A 19,835-nucleotide genomic window follows, 5' to 3' on the forward strand; every position below is an offset into this window, starting at 1 on the left:
CATTACATTTTTAACTAGCTCCCACAGTAATATATTAAATACCAGGCAAAGTAAATCCCACAGATATGGAGACCAACTCTCTCTTCAGGGTGTTTTGTTGCTTTAATTAATTTATTATTAACAACAATATAAAATTATGCACAAAAGGAATTACTAAAAAAAAAAAAAAAGTGGCTTTATTTATATATGTTTATATATAAATATATACGGTTGCCCCTAGAGACAAAGCATGTACAAACTCCAAAAAGCACGTACAAATTCCAAAGCATGTACAAACTCCAAAACACATTTCTAGCATTAATTGGACTTCCAAAACAGAGCTACCCTAGATCACTTAAATTACACAATTGAAAGCATATGTGTATTGTTTGTGTATTTACACACAAGCACTCATAGATATATTCAAATAATTTAAAAAAAAAAAAAAAGTTCATTTACCCGTCACTACCACACACCAAATCCGGTCGTTGGTACTTCCTGGCTTGTGTAGCCACTAGGTAACAAAAAGCTCAACACTGCCCCTTTTTTGTACGTGTTTTGGAGTTTTTAAGTGCTTCGGGGTTTGTACGTGTTTTGGAGTTCGTGCATGTTTCGTCTCTAGGGGCCACCGTAAGTATACTTTTATTTATTCACTCCACATAAAATGTAATAAATAAATCATATAATACAAAAAAAAAAACAACCATTTACATTTCAACTTTTAACTATTTAAATTTTCAGCTTTTTCCTTCTAAACAAATTTAAAGTGAAACAACACAATTAAATATAAACGTGAAAAAATATGAAAACAAAAAGAAGATGCACATTCTCTGTCATATGGGCCTGCATGAATAAACTTTCTGAATCCTTTATCATCCGCAACTGAAAATAGTTGTGGATCATTGTCAGGGACCAAGCAGTAAAGCATAAAGGACACAGGTGGTTTCAATTTTTAAAAAAGGGGGGGGTTTTATTGACCCAAAAATATGAAAATATATTTAACAAAGCCAAAACTTAAACAGGCAGACCAATAAAAGAGGTCAACTCAATAGACTAAACTCAAGATAATAATTAACAAAACCTCAAACAAACATATTGTAATGACCTGGCTGGGGTTGTTAGCCAGATGCATTCTGGGTATTGTGTTGTCTGTGTTTTCTATCGTTCTGCTAGTTCCTATGTGTTTGATTCGCATGTTGTGTTAGTGTTATGTTAATGTAAGCCACAGTGAAGTTGATGTGTGTTCTGTGGAGTGGGTTGAATTGGCATGGTTGGCTGACACCGCGACTCTATGTGGTGGGAGCGGGATAGGGGTTCGGTGTCAGCAGCGTTACGTTGTTGTAGAAAAAGATGGTAAATAAATGACTGGTGTGAACCACTACTGCCTCCTGCTGGATCATTTGGGGATTATCAGTCTGCTGCTGAGACGCTCGGGGTCGTGCGGTGTATGAGGCACGAGCGCTCTCCATCCGTTGCGAAGTTTAACGATAGCCGCTAGCGCCCTGCTAGCCGTTTAGCTAGTGAGCAGTTTAGCCAGTTTAGCTCCACTAACCCACGGTCGTTACAATTGGTGTCAGAAGTAGGATTCATGAGTGTCTAAGCAGACACTATGGAGCCGACCATAGGCGAATTAGAGCGTATAATCCGAGACAACTGCTCGCTTCTGGAAAGCATGGCTGCCGAGACCCAGCGGAGAAGACCCGAGCTGGGGCGGGGGAGGGGGATTCCTGGGGCCGCATCACAGCTTCCTGGCAGGACGGCTGCTAAGCTACAGCACTACACTGGGGCGACGCAGCTGGAGCCGTACCTGGCCCAAGTCACGCTGGCTGCCACTCACAATGGATGGGGCCAAGAAGAGACTGCCACCAACCTGGCGCTTGCACTGGAGGGCCCAGCGCTCCAGGTTCTGCTGGACCTGCCCCCAGAGGAGCAGCGCGACCTCCGGGCTTTGACCACGGCGCTCGGCAGACGGTTTGGACAGAGACCACCAGCCGAACAGAGCAGGGAGGAGCAGGGAGGAGCTGGCTTGCCGACGCCGACGCAAGGGAGAGAGCCTGGGGTCCTTTGCTGCGGACGTCCGCCTCTATGCCCGACGGGGCTATCCGACATTCCCAGGAGCTGGGTCTCCACTCCTTCCTGAGGGGCCTCACACCGGAGAGGCTGCGACAGCATGTCCGGCTGTCATCCCCCCGAGACCTGGAGGAGGCATTGAGGGAGGCTGAGCGGGCTGAGGAGGTGCTGCGGGGCGAGCCAGTGACCCGACGATCGGCCAGGATGGTCGAGCGAGAGATGAGCGCGTCCCAGTCGGATGAGGAGGAGGAGGCCAGACGAGCCCAATCAGAGGCAGTTCCCCGTCGGAGGCGCCGGGCGGACTGCTGTTATCGGTGCGGGGAACCCAGTCACCTCGCCCGGAACTGTCCCGCACCTAGTCCTCGGAGCCGAGTGACATCACCGACGGGAAACGGCCACGGGGTGGGACAGTGAGGGAACCCCCACCCCAATCAGTTAACCCTCTCCGTGACACTCATCCCATGGTGGGCCGCTGTGGGTCCACCCGTGGACTGTACCTGGACTGTATAATTGATGGACGGTCTTGCCGGGCCCTGGTGGACACGGGGTCCACCATCTGCTTGCTGCGGAGGGGGGTGCTTCCGGAGACGGGCGGCTCATTGCCGAAAGACTGGACCCCTACTCACACAGCGTTGCACACTGTCACAGGAGAAAAGACTGTGATGCCGGGGAAAAAGACTCTGCAGGTGGTGGTGGGAACGAACAGTGTGAACCACGAGTTCTGGCTTGCCGACATAACAGACGAGTGCATTGTTGGACTGGACCTGCTGGCCCACTGGGGGTCGATGTGCCGGGAGTTGCCATCCACCTTGGTGCTGAGACCGTGCAGCTCCAAGTGGGCCGCGGTAGCCAGGGACAGACCCCCACCCCACCAGCACCCCCAAAGCCCTCGCGCCCCACAGCCCCATGCCATAGCCAGGGGCCGAGGGCGGCCAGGGTGCGGAAGAGGACCCAGGGGGTGAACGTAAGCAGGGCCAACATCCCGCAGCCAGAGTCGCCGCCTAGCTCGGCAGTCTCCCCGTCACCTGAGACTGTCGCGGCAGTAGAGGAGCTTGGGCGGCGGAGTGGGGTGCACCTCAGTGCGACACAGCAGCGGCAGCTGCAGAGCCTCTTGGCAGAGTTTATGGACACTTTTGCCGCCAGGGAAGAGGACTGCACAAGGACGGGCCTGGTGCAGCACACTATAGACACTGGAGCAGCTGCTCCAATCCGGCTGCGGCCCCACCGCCTGCCCCTCGCCAAACGCCAAGCTGCCGAGGGACTGATAAAAGAGATGGCAGCTAATGGTGTCATTGAACCCTCGGATAGTCCATGGGCCGCACCTGTGGTTATGGTGCAGAAGAAAACAGGGGGGTGGCGCCCTTGTGTGGACTACAGGCGTTTGAACGCGGTCACCCGCAAGGACTCTTACCCGTTACCTCGCATCGATGACGCACTGGATTACATCGCTGGGTCCAGTTGGTTCAGCTCGCTAGACCTCCGCAGTGGGTACTGGCAGGTGGAGCTCGCTGCCGAGGCACGGCCCAAGACTGCATTCACCATAGGGCAAGGACTGCCATTGAGAGCATCCTCACTGGATGCATCACCACCTGGTATGGCAACAGCACCGCCTACAACTGCAAAGCTCTCCAGCGAGTAGTGCGGTGCTCTGAATGGATAATTGGAGGTGAGCTTCCCTCCCTCCAAGACATCTACAGGAAGCGCTGCCTGAGGAAAGCGGGGAGGATCATCAAGGACTCCAGTCACCCCAGCCATAAACTGTTCAGACTGCTTCCATCAGGAAGGAGGTTCTGCAGCATCCGGTCCCGTACCAGCAGACTGAGAGACAGCTTTTTCCATCAGGCCATCAGACTGCTGAACACGTCATAGACACCTCAGCTTCACTACTGGAACTTCAACATTATGCACTCCACACTGTATATAAATGCCACTTGTTTTGCACATATTCAACTCTGTATATTTTATATATTTTATTATTATTATTATTATTATTTTATTTTTATTTTTTTACTATTTAATTTGTAAAAATGTGTATACACACACACACACACACACACGTAGGAAAATATTTAGTATACACATCCAGAAATGCATACACTATTATATATTGTACATATATTTATTAGTTTCAGGTTGGCCATTCTTGTATTTTGCTCGTTTGTGTTGTTGTGTTTGCACATCTCTGTTGCTTGTGGGGCTCGCACACAAGAATTTCACTCGCATGTGCTGTGCCAGTGTGCCTGCACATGTGATGTGACAATAAAAGTGATTTGATTTGATTTGATTTGACTGTGGCAGTTTAAGGTGATGCCTTTTGGACTATGCAATGCACCAGCCACGTTTGAAAGGTTAATGGAAAGGGTCCTCAAAGACATTCCCCGTGCCCGCTGCGTGGTCTATTTGGATGACTTGCTGACTCATGCTAAGGACTTTGAACAGGCCGTGGCTAACCTACGAGAGGTTCTGACTGCCATCCGCGGGGCCGGACTAAAGCTGAACCCGGCCAAGTGCAACCTTCTTGCTCGCCAGGTGAAGTTCCTGGGACATGTGGTGAGCGAAAAGGGGGTGGCTACTGACCCCGAGAAGGTGTTTGCTGTGGGGGAATGGCCCCCCCCATCGAACGTCGCCGAGCTACGAAGCTTCCTGGGGCTGGCCTCCTATTATAGGAGGTTTGTAAAAGACTTTGCCACCGTCGCCAGCCCCCTGCATCAGTTGACAAACAAGGGTCAGCGGTTTGCTTGGACGGAGGACTGTACAACCGCTTTTGGCGTATCCTGACCCCAGCCAGCCTTTCCTTTTGGACACTGACGCCAGCAACGTGGGGGTCGGAGCGGTGCTCTCCCAGAGGGGAGAGGCTGAGGAGCGAGTGGTGCCATACTACAGCTGCAGCCTCAGCCGGGCCGAGAGGAATTACTGTGTTACCCGGCGTGAGCTGTTGGCTGTGGTCCTGGCGGTTCGTCATTTCCAACCTTACCTCCTGGGCACTAAGTTCCTGCTCAGGACGGACCACGCCAGCCTAACCTGGATGCTGAACTTTCGCCAGCCGGAGGGTCAGGTGGCCCCGGTGGCTGGAAATACTACAAGAGTACGACTTTGAGGCCCAGCACCGACCAGGACGGCAGCACGCCAACGCTGATGCCCTGTCCAGGTGTCCCTGTTCTGCGGATGAGTGCCTGTACTGCAGGCGCCTGGAGGAGCTGGACGGGGGTCCAACATCGGCAGCAGCGGAACCTGAGGGTGTGGATGAAGGGCAGGAACCTTTCACCGCGGCGGAGCTACAGCAGCACCAGGTGAGCGATCCAGCACTAGGGATGGTGAGGGACTGGATGGAGGCAGGGACACGGCCAGACTGGTCCGCCGTGTCTTCCCAGGGGCCCGAGACCAAGTCGCTGTACTCCCAGTGGAACAGCCTGGAGCTCCATGGCGGTGTAATCTACCGGCGGTGGCGAGCGCCAGACGGGGGAGGCGACATACTCCAGCTCCTGGTTCCCCGGGTCTTGCGGCCTGAGGTCCTCCGCTGGGTTCATGGGGCTGCAGGTACCGGCCATTTTGGGAATGGCAAGACGGTGCGACGGCTGAGACGGCGGTTCTACTGGCCGGGGTGTCGTCAGGACGTGGAGATCCATGTCCACTGCTGTGACGACTGCACGACGCAGAAAGGTCCCAGCCAGCGCTCCCATGCCCCATTGCAGCAATACCTAGTTGGGGCGCCAATGGAGCGGATCGGAGTGGACATCCTGGGTCCGTTCCCGGTTACTGATGCCGGCGACCGGTATGTCCTGGTCGCGATGGATTATTTCTCAAAGTGGCCAGAGGCGTACGCGGTGCCGGATCAGAGTGCGGTGACGACGGCGCGGACTCTGGTGGATGAGATGTTCACGCGGTTTGGTGTACCGGAGGAGCTCCATAGCAACCAAGGGAGGAATTTTGAGAGCCAGGTGCTGGGAGAAGTGTGTCGGAGGCTGGGGGTGAGAAAAACGAGGACCACCCCCCCCTCCATCCTCAGAGCGATGGTCTGGTTGAGCGGTTCAACCGCACGCTGGCCACCCAGCTGGCCATCCTGACCAGCCAACATCAGAGGGACTGGGACCAACACCTGCCCCTTGTTTTGTGGGCGTATCGAACAGCAGTGCAGGAGTCAAGTCAGTGTACTCCTGCAGCGTTGATGTTCGGAAGGGAGCTCCGAACCCCGGTGGACTTGGTGTTCGGGGCGCCCCCTGAGCCGGAGATTGCTGGTGGACCAGAGATGGACTACTTCCGGTGGCTCAGGGAGCGGTTGCACACGATGCATCAACTGGCAAGACGGACGTTGGAGGGAGCCGGGGCCCGCCAGAAACGGGCGTATGATACCCGTGCGCACGGTCCTATGCTGGGGGCCGGAGATCGGGTCTGGGTGTTCTGCCCCCAGAGGAAGCGGGGGCTGACCCCCAAGCTCATGAGCCACTGGCAAGGCCCGGGCGAGATCCTGGAACAGCTATCGGAGGTGGTCTTCAGAGTCCGGATGCCGGGACGGGGAAGGCGGGTGGTGCTACACAAGGACCGGCTGGCGCCATACCATCCGCTTGCCCCCAACCCACAGGCTGGTGTGCAGCCTGGGGACTCCTTGCCCCCTACGCCCGGCCCGACTGGGGGCGCCATGGATTCCCAGTCAAGGCCGAAGCGTACTCGACGCCGGCCCGGACATTTGCTGGACTACAGAGTGGACAGTTAAGGTTGTGGGGACACTAAACCTTTTTGGGAGGGGGCTGTGTAATGACCTGGCTGGGGTTGTTAGCCAGATGCATTCTGGGTATTGTGTTGTCTGTGTTTTCTTTTTTTTCTTTTTTCTTTTTTTTTTTTTTCTGTCTGTCCCGTTTGGCTCTTTTGCCATCAGAATTGTTGTCTAAAGGCAAAGAAAGATGCCCAACGGATTTACTTTACCAAATTGACCATCCCAGCCTTGCCATAATGGTCCATTTGATTCACCTTTTATTGTTTATTTTATTTTCACTTACTGAATATGGGACAGACTTGACTGGGGGAAAGAAGGGGAGAAAGAAAGAGGGAAAGAGAAACAGCTGAGAAGAGGGACGGGGGAGAAGGGCAAAAACCAAAAACCAACAGAACGGGCAGAGAAAGAAAAAAAAGAAGAAAAAAAGAAAAAAAATGCATATATCAATCACCTGGATCACCTGCTGAGAAAGAAAAAAGAAAACAAGCAGAAGAGAACAAGAGTAATAGAATAAACAACATCACAATGATATATGGGAATATGACAGTAAATACTAATTATTAAACATTATTGTGCAGCACATAAGATCAACAGAACACCGTGTGCTTTGAGGTAGGAGCCAAAAAGGGTGTAGTTTGTGGGTGTGATCACCCGTGTGTACACCTGTGAGCATGGACGCGTTTGTTTTTTGTTTTTTAAAAGGTTCCTTCATGTAATGATCTGCTAGAGGGTGTGTGGGGGCCACAGCCCCGTCCTCCAGGGCATGAAGCAGGTATGGAGGAGATCAAAACTCCAGACATCCAGAGGCCCCCAGAACACAAGAGACCAAAGAAGACCAACAGAGGGGCAGCCGCGCCACTGTCCCAGAAAGAGCTGAGGAGAGTCCCAGATGAGGGCTCACTCAGCAGCCACGGAGCAGAAGCCAGGGGGAGGTAATGTAAGCCACAGTGAAGTTGATGTGTGTTCTGTGGAGTGGGTTGAATTGGCATGGTTGGCTGACACCGCGACTCTATGTGGTGGGAGCGGGATAGGGTTTCGGTGTCAGCAGCGTTACGTTGTTGTAGAAAAAGATGGTAAATAAATGACTGGTGTGAACCACTACTGCCTCCTGCTGGATCATTTGGGGATTATCAGTCTGCTGCTGAGACGCTTGGGGTCGTGCGGTGTATGAGGCACGAGCGCTCTCCATCCGTTGTGAAGTTTAGCGATAGCCGCTAGCGCCCCGCTAGCCGTTTAGCTAGTGAGCAGTTTAGCCAGTTTAGCTCCACTAACCCACGGTCGTTACAATATGATAAACTGACCTCCTGAAATGACACACAGGGGAACTTAAATACTGGTTTAGCTAAACCAAATGACACACATGGGGGAAACAAGATGGCTGCCATATAACCAACTAATACAAAACAATTAAACAAACATGAAACACCCCCCGGGCAATGAAGCATGTGGTGCAATCCAATTAGGCTGTCAGTGGTACTTCAGGTCTCCCAGCCCTTTGCCACACAGGAGGAGAAGCCAACCCCCAGGTAACTCAAACAAAGATAGATGTATTAATATAACATAAAACAGAACTTTGACCTTGCAAGGTTAATATGTGTGCACGCCATATAAACATTGGAAGGTATGATGGAAAAATAAATACATTTAATAAAGAAACAATATTGAACAATAAGTAGAATATTTAGAAGTAGTGACTGTAAATTAAACTAAAGTGAATCAGCGGGTGGTGAGGTGTGGAGCTTACCATGTTTGGCATGCCATCACAGTGACAATTAAACATTAATGAATCAATGGTATGGAAGTGGAGGAAGCAAGAAGATGATCTGCGATGTTGAGAGTTATTGTGAATGAGTTAAATAAAGTTTGACTTATCTGGCTGTTTTGTTTTGCTTAATGCACCTTATAATCCGATGCGCCTTATGTATGAAAATAGACCTGTTCATTGATATTGCGCCTGATAATCCGGTGCGCCTCATACTCTGAAAAATACAGTAATTGTGTGCAATAGCTACATATATAATCAGATCAAGTTCTGCTGGCTTTTTTGGTGTTATTTTCTCAGTTTCATTTAATAAAGAAACAATATTGAACAATATGTAGAATACTTTAAAGTAGTGACTGTAAATTAAACTAAAGTGAATCAACGGGTGGTGAGGTGTGGAGCTTACCATGTGTGGCATGCCATCACAATCATTACTATACTTTTCTAATGTGACGTTGTTTCCCTGGCTCTCTTTCTCTCTCTTTCCCTCCTACTCTCTTGCTGTGCTACTGCGAGTGTAACTACCGCCCCTCCGGCCTCTTCCCAGCGCAAGCACAGGGCTCGCGTGCGGAGTGAAGCGGAAAAAAAGTGCAAGAGAGAGAGGGTGAGAGAAAGAAAAAAAAAAAAAACCACGGCTCCCAATAAGGAGTCGGCTCGCGTAGTTCACTTCAAAGAGTCGGCTCTAAGAGCCGTTTCGTTCACGACCGACACATCACTACTATGTAGAGCCTGCATAAGCAGAGGTGGCAAAAGCACAGACATTCTGTACTTAAACAGAAGTACAGATACTAGTGTTAAAAAATGCTCCATTAAAAGTTGAAGTACTGATTCAACTTTCTGCAGTGTACTTTCCAGTTTTCATAAATTTCCAGTTTATCAAACACCACTGAACAGTCTAACCTCTCTTCTTCCTCTCCTGTCCTTATCTTCATCTCTGATTGAAGCTGGACCTTTAGCTAGCAACTAACCGTGAAAAACACAGCACATAAACAGTTTGTGTGTTTGCTGATGCTTGTTGAGCTGATTGAAATGTTAGATTTTAAATTGCCACTTATAAAAATATTACTCCCTTTATGCTCGCTCCTCTTCTGTAGGATTAGCTGGATGTTAAAGTTGCAACTTATAGACAGCTGCAGATGACAGATGCAAAAACCTTTGGCACAAAGGTTTTTGCATCTGTCATCTGTTTTTATGTCACATCTCCTGGTGATAAATACACAAACAGGACTTCATGTGTTACTGTTTGGGCCCAAATGAGTTGAAGGCTCGCAGTGGTGCAAATAACTCCCCTCAAATGCATTAAACCAAACGTAATGGGCCCATTTTGAAAATGTAAGGAATAGAAAGTACATGTATTTGTTTAAAAATGTAAAGAATAAAAGTAAAAAGTAGTCAGAAAGAAAACTACTCAAGTAAAGTACAGGTACCTGAAAATCATGCTTAAGTAGAGTAACAAAGTATTTGTACTTTGTTGCTTCCCACTTCTGTGCATAAGTAGCCAAATTTGTTGCCAACATTTATGCTTGTGGGTGGTTAGATATATATATGTTAATTACTGTGTGTGTCCCGATGTGCTGGCCCTTAGGATAAGATTTTTTTCTTTCTGAGTTCACACTCTTTGTTGTGGTAAATTCTGTTTGTTTGTTTGTTTGTTTGTTTGTTTGTTTTTCAGAGCGAAACATATTTGTCCTGAGACTTTTCTACTTCTTCGTTCATGCCCTAACATCCATTTCATTAGTCTCAACAATCTCATGACATTTGGGGGTTCTTATATTTATGCTGTTATTTTATTTATTTACTTTTTAAACTGAGATAATTATTGCTATTCTTAAAAAAATGCAGAGATAAAGTAGCAATCAATGCGCTGGAATTGGCCAGTGCAGGCTGTGTCTAACTGACGTGTAGTTACATTTCTTGGATGGTGCATTAAGGTTATGGGGTAGGGGTTTACAGTTACATTGTTAGTTATGTTGTACATTTTTTTCACACGTGTCTAAATCAGGCATAACTTAACAGCTTCTCATCTGACAGGTGCAGCTAATGAGCTGAGCTCATTAACTGGTTTCAATTTTCTCTTTCTCTCTCTGTGATAACAGCAATAGTCAAGTGTCAACACTATGCTAATGCTGCTGCTGTGATTTAGCAGTACATTTTTCCCCAAAAAGAAAACTCTCACTTTTTCAAAAGTATTTCAGGGCTTAAGTTACTGTGGAAAAGTCTTTGGGACACCGAAGCAGGGTTAACTGCTCTGGCTAGGCCTGTTAGCAGCTAATGCTAAATCAAGATGAAGGGTTAATGCTGTCTTGATGCATGCTCGTTTTCAGTAGAAGAAACGTTTTGTCACACAAGTGACTTCTTCAGTGTGCAGACTTCTACTAAAGATGCTAAATCCAGATGAACAGGATCAACTTTTTGAGAAAGGTTAATGCGGTTTCCTTCACTTTTTAGATTGGTGAAGAACTATTGCTAAGTAGGCCATAGATCTTAAACCTCTCTCCCTCAGTGTTAGTAAATAGGTTTTGCGTATAATTAGAATGATAAAATTCTCCTCAGATAAAGCTGCTTTCTGCCATTATTAGTAGTTCTTATCACACTTGATGCTGTTAAACTGGGTTGCAACATCTTGACAACAGCTTCGACTAGCTGCTGCAGACATGAATAAACTTGCATATCACTGTTCAGGAATTGCAAATAGAGTAGAGATGCTGAGAGCAGGTCCAGTGTTTACACTCCAAAACCATGAGTGACTGTTTTCAAACTGACAGCATGAGGTGCTAGACAGCAACTGGACTGACAGGAGGACCTGATGCATCATGGGAATTTTTCGTTAAGTTAAATGTGTTTGTAAGCTAATAAGTAAATAACTTCTATAGCTAGCTAGCTAAAATGAGCATTCAGCTCATGTTGATAACACAGCTGATGTCAACAAAAGAGGATTACAGCTATACAAAAAACAAAATGTTTAATAGTTATTTGTTAAAACCAAATGGTGACAAATATCCAGGTTACAAAGCAGTCTGAATTATTCTGAGTTTACAGGTTTAGGACTCTGCACAGCTAATGTGTTATTCAGTGATACCTCTATCAGTTTTTCGGTTATCCTACAGGTGACCACGATGGAGAACAACCGAACCACAACTGGAAAGCTGCTTCTTAAAACCAGCTTCTAACAGTGTGTCTGCTAATCCAGTTGATGTATTAAGAAGAAATGAACTTGAATGATTGCATGATTAGATGGTGTATAAATTATAGATGTTAAGATGTGTCCCTATTTCTGTATAGCGATGTATATTACACATCTTACTTAAGCAATTCAACCCAGTATCACAGCAAAACAGAACAGACATGCCAGTCCACCAAGGGCAGAGGCAAAGTGTGAAACCAGTTGAACTCTTTTTGATTTAAATGTCACACTTTTTTTTTTTTTTTTTTGCCTGTCCCGTTTGGCTCTTTTGCCATCAGAATTGTTGTCTAAAGGCGAAGAAAGATGCCCAACGGATTTACTTTACCAAATTGACCATCCCAGCCTTGCCATAATGGTCCATTTGATTCACCTTTTATTGTTTATTTTATTTTCACTTGCTGAATATGGGACAGACTTGACTGGGAGAAAGAAGGGGAGAAAGAAAAAGGGAAAGAGAAACAGCTGAGAAGAGGGACGGGGGCAAAAAACAAAAACCAACAGAATGGGCAGAAAAAGAAAAAAAATGCATATATCAATCACCTGGATCACCTGCTGAGAAAGAAAAAAGAAAACAAGCAGAAGAGAACAAGAGTAATAGAATAAACAACATCACAATGATATATGGGAATATGACAGTAAATACTAAATATTAAACATTATTGTGCAGCACATAAGATCAACAGAACACAGTGTGCTTTGAGGTAGGAGCCAAAAAGGGTGTAGTTTGTGGGTGTGATCACCCGTGTGTACACCTGTGAGCATGGACGCGTTTGTTTTTTGTTTTTTAAAAGGTTCCTTCATGTAATGATCTGCTAGAGGGTGTGTGGGGGCCACAGCCCCGTCCTCCAGGGCATGAAGCAGGTATGGAGGAGATCAAAACTCCAGACATCCAGAGGCCCCCAGAACACAAGAGACCAAGGAAGACCAACAGAGGGGCAGCTGCGCCACTGTCCCAGAAAGAGCTGAGGAGAGTCCCAGATGAGGGCTCACTCAGCAGCCGCGGAGCAGAAGCCAGGGGGAGTTGCAGTGACGCGCCCGTGAGCTCCGCCGGCAGCCAGCTGTGCCTGAGTGACCGAGCCCCAGGCCGAGAGGCCGGGGGCACCCCACCTCCGAAGTGGCCCGAGCGAGCCCCAGGCTGGACGGGCTCCTCGGGCCCTCCAGCTGACGTGGCATGAGGCTGGACGGGCTCCTCGGGCCCTCCAGCTGTCGAGGCATGACCAGCAGGTGTAGAGACCACCGGCTGGACAGAAGGCTGAGCAGGTGATGGAGCAAATGACTGAGCTGCACAGTGGGTTAAGGGCTGGGCTAACGGAAGCACAGGAATGTAAGCTACGGACCGGGCTGCTAACAGAGCTAATGACTGAGCTAATGACTGAAAGGCATGCAGTAGCGATGGCGGTGTGGATTGCAGACCGAATTCTCCTGAGCCCTCAGTAGAGACAGGGACGGGTGCAGGAGCATGCCGGACACTAGCCACTCCCACCCGAGGAGTAGGTACGGGTGCGGAGACGGGCTGTATCCTGGCTGCCCTCACCCTGGGGACCGGAACAGGTACCGGCAACGGCTGGGCAACTGCCCTTCCCACCCGAGGAGCAGGTACGGGTGCAGAAAGGGTCAGAGCCTCAGCCGGCCTGGAAACCAGAGCGGGAGCCAACTGGGCCTCAGTCTCCCCCACCCGAGGAACAGACACGGGTGCAGAGGTACGCTGGGACCGAGTTGCCCCGGGAGGAGAAACACGAGCAGGAACGGGAGTAGGCTCAGAAAAAACAGTCGCAGAAACGGCAGGCTCAGGGTCAACACATACAGGGTCGACAAAAACGGATCTATCAAAAATGAACCCGCCGTCCACTTCATGTTTAGCAGTCTTAGCATTTGCAGTCCTAGTTTTAACAGCTTTCGAAATCCGTGGGTTAGTGGTAGCAAAGCGGGTTGACTCAGGGATAACTGAAACGGACCTGACAGAACCTGAACAGACGGAAGCGGAACCGAGTGTGTTTGTCCTGGTAACGTAATTAACAGTCTTTCCCTTAACCGTATGTGCAGGCTTAGGCGAGCGGGAATTGTCTTTCATCCCTCCCTGTGTAGAGGGAGTAAAACAAAACGGATCCTCCCAGTCCACGTCGTCATCCATAAGGGAAATTCCCTCGGCATTGTCCAGTTTATGGCGACGGGCGCGCCGCTTCCTTCGAGCGGAGGAAGCCGGCGGAGCGAGCGACTGAGCCCCCGGTGCACAACACGGCGACAACGAGGCTGGAGCGTGAGCGCCTGTAGCCACCCGAAAAACTCCCACCTGAAGCGGACGAGGTTTGGAAACAGGCGGGGACTTACGGCAGCTCTTGGGACCTCCGAGAGCCAGCCGAGTCCCGTGAAAAATCCGCTCATAGTCGGGGGCGTGCCACGGCTTCCAGTGGAGCTCCTCCTCCAGCTGGGCGAAGGCTGCCTCCCAACGCTCGTAAAGCTCGCGGTCTGCTGAGTCCATAGTGGTCAGGTCGTACTGTCACGGTCTGGCTGGGGCAGACCGTATGTGTTGCAGAGGAGGACTCAAACGCAGACCAAAACGTAGTGTGGATAAACAAAACAAGCCATTTATTGAGGCTAGCAATGAGGGTAAAAATAATCGGGCATCGGTGAAAACTAAACAATAACCTAAACTGGGTGAACTAATAACAAAACATGAAAAAGCTTAACCATAGTGAACTGACATGGGTACCTGGGGATGAGACATGGATGAGCAGACGACCTGACAACAAATGACTGAAAGCACACGGACTAAATACACACAGGAGGATGATGAGGGAAGTGGGAACACATGGGGAAACAGCTGGCACACATGAACATAATGACGTCACAGTGGGAGAGTAAGTCTGAACACGATGAACACAGAAACACCAGACCTCTTCACAATAAAACAGGAAACATAATGAGACATAGACATGACAACCCGAACTTGACAACGTAAGACACAGACATGAAACGCATGAAGAGCAGGGGAGATTTAACATAGTTGGAAACACGAGGGGGAAATAATAAGAACTAGAAACACCTAGGCATGATAACAAATGAACTTGGGAAACCTGAAGGGCTTACATAAACTAAAACTCAAAACGCTGGGTCAACAGACCCAGGATCATGACACCAGGCCCCGATAAGCGGCCGCCAAGGAGTGAGCCGGTGTGTACCTGGACGCCCACCCCCAGACACAAAGAACCACCAACGCACCGATGTCTGAGGGAGTCCACCACTGGCAGGGGAAGTGGTGGTGGGTGGAGATAGGCCTCCAAACCTTGGAGGGCCTGAGATGTCCCCAGAGAGGTGACGTCTGACACCCAACCTGACATATAGACATACAGGCACACACAGACACAAACATCCATTCCCACCCTCATGCTCTCATATGCACTTACTCCACACTCAATCAACGTGGAGACAGACATAAAGAGACGCTGTACACACGATCACACTCCCCAAGCGTACTCTACGAACCGGGTCTAGGTACCCTTGCCCCTGGAGGGGGGAACTGCACCCAGACCCAGGTGGTGTTACCCTTTTCCTTGCGGTGGGGAGAGGCAGACCACCCCGACTCCGCAGCGGCAGGGAGGCCCCACATTCCAGACCGCAGTCGGACAGCCAACTCCTCCTCCTAGCCCCCCCTCTCCAGCAGGCCGCAGAGAACGGGGGTGAGAGAAGACTCCAAACCTCCCTCCACCCGCTCATTGTAGTGTTGATGCATGTGTGTTCTAAGGTGCATTTGAATGTCACACTTCATAATCATTCGGTTTAATTAAATTGAATTGTGAATGATTTTGAATTACTTTAATCTACTGTAAGTATTGCTGTCTTCAACTATTTCTGTATACTTTGAGCTACAGAAAATTCTGGTATCAAAGCTTTCAGGGTTTTTTAACTGTTTTTAAGTTTTCAGACCTTTCTTAAAATTAGAATGATTTCCTGATGTGGACTCCAAGTGGACTTACAAAAAGTATAACTATAGATAGTTTAAAAATGGATGTAGCTAACTATGATGGCTAACTAAAGTAAAAATAATAAATAAAAATATAGCTTGGTACAACAGCTGTACCAGCCTAAGCTAAATCTCACTCACTTGAAATGTAATTCGAGAAGTACACAGAGATGGTTTTGAGTACTTGAGATTCAGGTAGAAATAAAAATATTATATCTTTACATCGACTTGTGTAGGATAATAAAATGAAAGAAATGACTGTTGTATTTCTTAACATTTTAAAATAACATGAGTTATCCCGACTGAAGTAAAAAAAAAAAGAGAGAAAAAGATTATTAGAGGGAAATGTGAGTGCGATGCCTAATTTCTAACAGTAGAGGGAGATGTAGGACTGTTTAATAAATTGTTGACGTACACCTGTTAACAGTGTTGAGCAGTGTGTCTTTTATTAAAGAGAAGTGTGTCCTGTTCATCGTTTACTTACCATATTTCTTTACTTAGCCTACTCATTTGCTATTGTATATGTGTGACCCACAGTAAATATTAATGAATTTTATTAATTTTAACAACAACAGAGCTGATTAGAAAATAAAATCACAAAATAAAAGTACTAAAAACACATAAGAATTTAATGTAGTAGCTTTAGTTTTAATATACTGTCAGTTCCCACTACCAGTAACATGACTTGTTTTTAGTTTTTGAGGGTTATGTTGCTTGTAATGTCTCCTTAGAAGCTTGACTGTGAAAACACTTTAACTATGGTGTGCTATGCACTACCAGTCAAAGGTTTGGGCACACCATCTATGAATGAACACATATGGAACTATGTAGTAAACAAAAAAAAATGTAAAACACGTTTTATATTTTCGATTCTTCAAAACAGCCACCCTTTGATTACTGCTTTGCACACTCTCAGCATTCTATCGATGAACTTCATGAGGTTGTCGCCTGAAATGGTTTTCCAACAGTCTTGAAAGAGTTCCCAGAGATGCTGAACCCTTGTTGGTCCTTTTACCTTCACTCTGCAGTCCATCTCATCCCAAACCACTGTGTTTAGGTCAGGTGACTGTGGAGGCCAGGCCATGGTGCAGCACACTATCACTCTACTTCTTGGTCAAATAGCCCTTACACAGCCTAGAGGTGTGTTTTGGGATCATTGAAAAATAAATGATGGTCCAACTAAACGCAAACTGGATGGGATGGCATGTTGCTGCTGGATGCTGTGGTAGCCATGCTGGTTCAGTGTGCCTTCCATTTTGAACAAATCCCCAACAGTAACAGTATCACCAGCAAAGCACTCCCACACCATCACACCTCCTCCTCACGGTGGGAATCATGCATGCAGAGATATGTAAAAATTCACTTTTTCTGTGTTACACATAGATGCAGGCTATGGAACCAAAGATCTCAAATTTGGACTCATCAGACCAAAGCACAGATTTCCACTGCTCTAATGTCCTTTCCTTGTGTTTCTTGGCCCAAACAAATCTTTTCTGCTTGTTGCTTCTCCTTAGTCGTGGTTTCTTAGCAGCTATTTGACCATAAAGGCAGACTCCTCTGAACAGTTGATATAGAGATGTGCTACTGGAACTCTGTGGAATTTATCTGGGCTCTAATCTGAGGTGCTGTTAAACTGCGATTTCTGAGGCTGGTGACTCGGATGAATTTATCCTCAGCACCAGAGGTGACTCATTTTCTGAGGCGGCCCTAATGTGAGCTAATTTTGTTATACCACTTGATGGTTTTTGTGCCTGCACTTGGGGACACATTCAAACATTTAGCAATTTTCCGGACTGACTGACCTTCAGTTCTTAAAGTAATGATGGACTGTCGTTTCTCTTTTGTTAGCTGATTGGTTCTTGCCATAATATGAATTGTAGTAGTTGTCAAATAGGGCTATTAGCTAACTACCTGACTTCTGCACAACGCAAGAGATTCCACAAATAATAATGTACACAATAATAATAATAATGTACACTTTTTATTGATCCCCGTGGGGAAATTCTTCTCTGCATTTAACCCATTCACTCAGTGAAGCAGTGGGCAGCCACCAGTGCAGCGCCCGGGGAGCAGCGTGTGGGGATGGTACCTTGCTCGGGGGTACCTCAGGGTAGCCGTTCAGGGGATTCGAACCACCTACCGATCATGGGGCAACCGCTTTACCTACTGAGCTATCCCTGCCCCCCTTTTCTTTTTCTTTTTTTTTTTTAATATGAATTTTTTTAAATAAATGAACCCTGACAAGGAACACCTGTGAAGTGAAAACCATTCTAGGTGACTACATGATGAAGCTCAGTGAAAGAAGGTAAAGGGGTTGCAGCACTGTCAACAAAGCAAAGGTTGGCTACTTTGAGGAATCTAAACTATAAGATATATTTAGAGTTATTTATCTTTTTTTTCTTTGCTACATAATTCCATGTGTCTTGTTTCATATATTTGATGTGTTCAGTTTGCATCTACAATGTAGAAAGTAGTAAAAATAAAGAAAAATAATTTAATGAGAAGGTATGTCCAAACTTTTGAACGGTACTGTACTTTATAATTCTATTCTATTGCACTGTACCATGTCATCAGAGTCTCTGCTTTTCACCAGTCATGCCTGTCACCACATGGGAGGTGTCATCTACAGTGAAACCCTTGTTCACCACACAACAAGATTTTAGCGGCTGGTTGTTGAGCCACAGAAAAAAACTGGTTGCTAGCAATTACACCAACCACATAGCAAGCAAAAGTTTGCTCGAGGTTGGATTTTGAAAAAAGGGTTGCCAACCACTCTCTAGACCTCCATGCCTGGGGCTTAAACAGTGGCAGTATATTAGCCTCTTAAATGTATCTACATTTTGAAACATTAAGTGCCAAATAGAAGGACATCGCTCTGAAGCTGAGTGACCTGATTAAAGCTTAATAATTTCTAAAGTGCCGCGTCAAGAATTTTTTTAATTTCTTCCAAGCCCATTTTGGAGTAATTTCTCCAGAGCCACAAAAAACATAACTTATTAAAGATGAATATTCACACCAAGCAATAACCTGAATTTCAAGTGCAAAACTAGAGGAGTTCCCCTTCAATCATTTCCACATTGCCGATCACAGTGCATTCAGTAGAGGCCATCTGCTAGTCTCCTTTCTCTTTAGCTGTTCCCATTAGAAGCTGACACAGCAGATCTTCTGTCTCCACCTCACCTTTGTATCCTCCTCTGTCACACAAGTCTTCTGCATGTCCTACTTAAATGCATCCATGAATCTTCTCAGTGTTCTTTGTCTTTTCCTCCTGCCTATTATAATATCCTAGCTGCATATTCACTTCCTTTGTCCTTTGCATATCCACTATCTCTTCTCTGCACATGCCCAAACCATCTCAACTTTGAGTCTGTTACATTGTTGCCAAACTGCTCAACCTGAACTGTCCTTCTGACCAACCACAATCAAACTTTTAACATCTTCAACCTTTCACCTGTGGCTCCCTACCCATCTTTTAGTTAGTGCCACTGTCTCTAAACCATACATCATAGCAGGCCTTACTGTTATATTGTAAACCTTACCTTTAATTGTCGCTGCCATCCTTCAGTCACAAATAACCCCTGTCACTCTTCAGTCACAAATAACACTCTTCTGCAGCCTGCCTCCAACCTGTCATCTCTTTTGTGTCTGTTGTTTTGGATGGTTGATCCCAGGAATTTAAACCCATCCTATCACTGCTCATTGGAAGTTCACCTTTACACCTTTCTGCCTCTCATTCCCATACGAATCTATAAGGCTGTGCGATATGAACAAAATCTCATATCCCGATATAAGAATTCTATCGTCCGATAATGATATAAATCACAAAAATTTAACATTTCCTCTAAATTCTGTGAATCTCGGGCAGCTTGACTTGCGGGAAGTGTTTCCAGCTGCGCGTCATGTAGCTGGAGTCGAGTGTTTTAACCGATGCATGAAACTATACATTTTTAAACATAAGTTGAAACGCCCGCTGTTTTCTTTGTGAGTATTTATTAGAGGGAAAAGCGGGGAAAAGCCTGTTCTAACGTTTGAGTCTAAGGTTTATTTTTTAGCACCTGACGGCTCTTTTTTACTTCTCATCCGTAAATAATCTGCTCTTTCATGTGATTCAGTTTATTTTGAAAAGTCTCAACAGGATCTTGAGCTTTATTGTGAAAGGTTTATATGG

The sequence above is a fragment of the Maylandia zebra genome, linkage group LG13 (assembly GCF_041146795.1).
Source record: "Maylandia zebra isolate NMK-2024a linkage group LG13, Mzebra_GT3a, whole genome shotgun sequence".
Taxonomy (NCBI): domain Eukaryota; kingdom Metazoa; phylum Chordata; class Actinopteri; order Cichliformes; family Cichlidae; genus Maylandia; species Maylandia zebra.